Raw genomic sequence first — 5,000 nt, forward strand, 5'->3', positions numbered from 1 at the left:
TGTCTCAGTCGACATCGCGTATGAAAGAGTGCGATCGTCATCAGCACGAAATTTATGCATCGATACGCGAACGGGACCGGACTCTGTCGTTTTCAGAAATCGATACGCGAACGCATCGGCGGCTGGCTACGCGCAATCCGCGATCGGGTCGAACGATGATGATGATGATGATGATGATGATGATGATGATGATGATGATGATGACGACGACGATGACATCGAGATCAGGGTCAGATATAGATATGTAGATCGGTGGTATGCAATCGATACGCGAACGCTCTATCGCGCTACGCGGAGACGCATACAGTCGTTCCCGCATATACATGGGACTGGCGCGAGACGCGCCGGTCGGCCGAATAGAGTTCTCTCCGATGCTCTTCTGTTTTGTTTTGTTTGTTGGTGGTTGTGGAGTGTGGAGTGTGTTTTTTTGGTTGGTGGGGTGTGTGTGGTGTGGTGGTGTTAGTTTGTTTGCGGAGATTGCGTTTTTTTTAGATTTAGTTTTTTTTTTTTTTTTTTAAATAAAAAAAAAAAAAATTAAAAATTATTCTTAGAAAACGCGCGCGAATCGAACAAAACTAATAACACCGATACACAAACAACGCGCGCCACCAACGAGAACGCCCGAAACTGAAACTTCTATAACCGACAAACGCACGAACGACACAGCGGCGGCGGAGGAGGGAAGAAAAAGGGGATCATCTCCCCACAACAACACACCGTAAACTGTGTCGGACGACGTCTCCGTTATGTAAGAGCGGAAGGCGTAAGAGAACGTCTCGTTTAATTAACGCGAACGGCGTTGGGCTCCCGAGTCGACTTCGGGGCGGCCCTTAACGCATCGCATCAACGAGCTCGTCGCGCGCTAGTCGCGCGACGGTCGATCATGATATATAAATCAAGGATTTCGGATCTCTCTAAAACCGGGCTGGAAATCGGTCATTGTTCGTTTTGCGAAACGATATTTTATAAAAGTGAAGATTTGTATGTGTCTCGTCAAAGAACGTTCCGATGAATCGGACGCGATGCCGCGTCCAAAGTAAATCTGGACGAACGCGAGGCGAGTGTTGAGATATACATTTTCCTCCGTGAACAGATAGAAAAACGAATTCATTTTGTTGTTGCGGTGTGGTGTTGTGTGTGTATTGTAATAAATACGCACGCACGCACGCACGCAAAAAGCTACCTAGGCACCGGCGCGTCACGGCGTTTCGAACGTCCGACGCGTCGCTTGTCACACGTCTATCATATCATCATCACCCTCATATCTCTCGTATGTGCGGTGTTGGTGTGTGTTAGCTCTAGCTAGCTCCCTGGTTGATCCTGCCAGTAGTTATATGCTTGTCTCAAAGATTAAGCCATGCATGTCTCAGTGCAAGCCGTATTAAGGCGATACCGCGAATGGCTCAATATATCAGTTTTGGTTCCTTAGATCTTACCTCGGTTACTTGGATAACTGTGGTAATTCTAGAGCTAATACATGCAATCAGAACTCTGACCAGTGATGGGATGAGTGCTTTTATTAGATCAAAACCAATCGACGGAGGGCCTCGCGTCCGAAGTCGTTAATTTTGATGAATCTGGATAACTTTTGCCGATCGCATGGTCCAGCACCGGCGACGCATCTTTCAAATGTCTGCCTTATCAACTTTCGATGGTAGTTTCTGCGACTACCATGGTTGTCACGGGTAACGGGGAATCAGGGTTCGATTCCGGAGAGGGAGCCTGAGAAACGGCTACCACATCCAAGGAAGGCAGCAGGCGCGCAAATTACCCACTCCCGGCACGGGGAGGTAGTGACGAAAAATAACGATACGGGACTCTTACGAGGCCTCGTAATCGGAATGAGTACACTTTAAATATTTTAACGAGGAACAATTGGAGGGCAAGTCTGGTGCCAGCAGCCGCGGTAACTCCAGCTCCAATAGCGTATACTAAAATTGTTGCGGTTAAAAAGCTCGTAGTTGCATTTGTGCGCCGCGCTGTCGGTGCACCGCATCCGCGGTGATACTGACACGTCTGCGGAGCATATCGTCGGTGAGCCGTCGGTAAAACGGCGGTTCAATATCAAAATCCTATCGCGGTGCTCTTCGGTGAGTGTCGAGATGGGCCGACAATTTTACTTTGAACAAATTAGAGTGCTCAAAGCGGGCTCAAAATGCTGCTTGAATATTTCGTGCATGGAATAATAGAATATGATCTCGGTTCTATTTTGTTGGTTTTCAGAACTCCGAGGTAATGATTAATAGGGATAACTGGGGGCATTCGTATTGCGACGTTAGAGGTGAAATTCTTGGATCGTCGCAAGACGAACATCAGCGAAAGCATTTGCCAAAGGTGTTTTCATCAATCAAGAACGAAAGTTAGAGGTTCGAAGGCGATTAGATACCGCCCTAGTTCTAACCGTAAATATGTCATCTAGCGATCCGCCGACGTTACTACGATGGCTCGGCGGGCAGCTTCCGGGAAACCAAAGATTTTGGACTCCGGGGGGAGTATGGTTGCAAAGCTGAAACTTAAAGGAATTGACGGAAGGGCACCACCAGGAGTGGAGCCTGCGGCTTAATTTGACTCAACACGGGAAATCTCACCAGGCCCGGACACCGGAAGGATTGACAGATTAACAGCTCTTTCTTGATTCGGTGGGTGGTGGTGCATGGCCGTTCTTAGTTGGTGGAGCGATTTGTCTGGTTAATTCCGGTAACGAACGAGACTCTAGCCTGCTAAATAGGCGTCGTCATTTAGGTGTGCGCCGCTCCGGTGGCGCAACTCACTGGCGACGTATTAAAATTCTTCTTAGAGGGACCGGCGGCTTCGAGCCGCACGAGATTGAGCAATAACAGGTCTGTGATGCCCTTAGATGTCCTGGGCCGCACGCGCGCTACACTGAAGGAATCAGCATGTTCTCCCTGGCCTAGAGGCCCGGGCAACCCGTTGAAACTCCTTCGTGCTGGGGATTGGGGTTTGCAATTATCCCCCATAAACGAGGAATTCCTAGTAAGCGCGAGTCATAAGCTCGCGTTGATTACGTCCCTGCCCTTTGTACACACCGCCCGTCGCTACTACCGATTGAATGATTTAGTGAGGTCTTCGGACCGACACGCGGTGGCTTCACGGCCGTCGGCGTTGCTGGGAAGTTGACCAAACTTGATCATTTAGAGGAAGTAAAAGTCGTAACAAGGTTTCCGTAGGGGAACCTGCGGAAGGATCATTAACGTGTGTGTATGTGTGCGAGACGCGTGATATGTTCACGAACGTTGTTGCGCCGCTGTTGCTGTTGTTGCTGTTGCGACGACGACGACGACGACGACGACGACTTCGTACATACCGTGTTTACACATATATATATGTAATACATCCATAATGATATATATATATACGACATATATACATATATATGTACGTACGCGCGCGCTGCTGTTCGTATCTAATGCGGACGAGCGCGCGCGCGTGTGCGTGCGTGTGTGTGTGCGTGTTTGTATATATGTATAAAAAATAAAATGTGAAATAATTGTCTCTAGCGTCTATTACGCCTAACGGCGCAGCGGCGACGGCGCCGTGGCGGTGGCCGGTGGCGGTGGTGGCATTCGTCGAAAGTGCTACCGCCGCCGCTGCCTCCGCCGCCGTCGAAGCGGCCGGGTGGCGGAAAAACGCCGAGAGACGAGCGCCGACCGGGGCATACCAAACGGAGCGTTCGAAGCGGTGAAAATCCCCACTGCCTAGCTCAGGCCCTTTATTGTCGGTTGGCGCTATACAAAACGAAATTTAAGCGGTTAGAAAGATGACAATGTCGTGCGTCACGCCAGCTCGTTGGGGGGTGCGCGGGTCGTCGTCGTTCATCATTCTAAAGGATTCGCGTCGGGGCGTTAAGCTTTTTCGGTGCCGTTTCTTTATGAACGCCTCGGCGCACATGAATTCGACCAACTTTCGACGTTAATACATAAAAACGGACAATCAAGTGGCCGACGGCGAGAGCCGTAGGCCGCTACCGTAAGTAATAACAACATTAAGAAAAAACCATTACCCTGGACGGTGGATCACTTGGCTCGCGGGTCGATGAAGAACGCAGTTAACTGCGCGTCATAGTGTGAACTGCAGGACACATTTGAACATCGACATTTCGAACGCACATTGCGGTCCGTGGAGAAATATCCAGGACCACTCCTGTCTGAGGGCCGGCTGTTAAAATATAAAAACCACACTGTTCGGTGTAGAACGCGCGCTACGTGCGCTCGCGCCGGTCGATGCGCGCGGCGGTGACGCGCGACGCGGCGGCGGCGGGTTGGTGGGGGGTGATGAACGAGCTCGCGGACGGTGCGATGGGACGATCTCTAATAAGAGTCTCTCGTCCGCGCCGCCGCGGCTCTCACTCTCTCTCTCTCACTATCCGCCGTCGCTGTCGTCGCGCTGCCGCTGCCGCACTACCGCGCGCGGGCGAGCGGGCGCGCGCTCTTTCGAACAATTGACGGTTTCCGTTGAACGTTCTTCGCGACGGACGACGGACGGCGGGGTGCTGCACCCCTCACGTCCGCGTACGCGCGGAGCGCGTTTACGGTCCGTTTAAATATATCGAATTGTATTGAATATGAAACGAGTGTGAAAAGATTACACGCATCGCTAAGACGCGAGTCTTCGTAGTGCGGTCTTCGTCCGAGCTCATCGGTTCGTGTATACGATATAATAAAATATATCGGAAGCACAGACGACGCGTCTCCGACGGATGCGACCGGCAGGCGGTGAATGTTTTCTTGCGCGGCAAGCGTAACGCACACACAAACATATGTAAGTAAACATTACGTGATGTTCATGTGCGCGCGCGCCTAGCCCGATGCGAGAGAGTTCACCGCTCGTCGTCGCTACGCATCCGTATTATGTCGGTGATACGCGTCGTCGTTCCAGTGCGAACGTTATATTATCGTATCGATACGGACCGATACCGAAAGGGCCGGACGATCGATCGCTAACGAAAAGTACTCGCGCTCGCGTATGCGTGTCGAGATTTT

The 5,000-nt window shown here is 51.0% G+C and overlaps 2 non-coding genes across 2 annotated transcripts; both read left to right on the forward strand.

Moving 5' to 3' along the window:
• Positions 1 to 1,307: 1,307 nt before the first annotated feature.
• On the forward strand, positions 1,308 to 3,211 carry LOC137931925 (small subunit ribosomal RNA). The gene has a single exon (XR_011109071.1). It is a non-coding gene; the product is annotated as a small subunit ribosomal RNA (ribosomal RNA).
• Positions 3,212 to 4,018: 807 nt separating this feature from the next.
• Positions 4,019 to 4,175, forward strand: LOC137931924 (5.8S ribosomal RNA). The gene has a single exon (XR_011109070.1). It is a non-coding gene; the product is annotated as a 5.8S ribosomal RNA (ribosomal RNA).
• The last annotated feature ends 825 nt before the right edge of the window (positions 4,176 to 5,000 follow it).

Source organism: Battus philenor, unplaced genomic scaffold (assembly GCF_028537555.1).
Source record: "Battus philenor isolate CCGP_79_NKW_IND1 unplaced genomic scaffold, ilBatPhil1.0.hap1 SCAF_85, whole genome shotgun sequence".
In the NCBI taxonomy this organism is placed as follows: Eukaryota; Metazoa; Arthropoda; class Insecta; order Lepidoptera; family Papilionidae; genus Battus; species Battus philenor.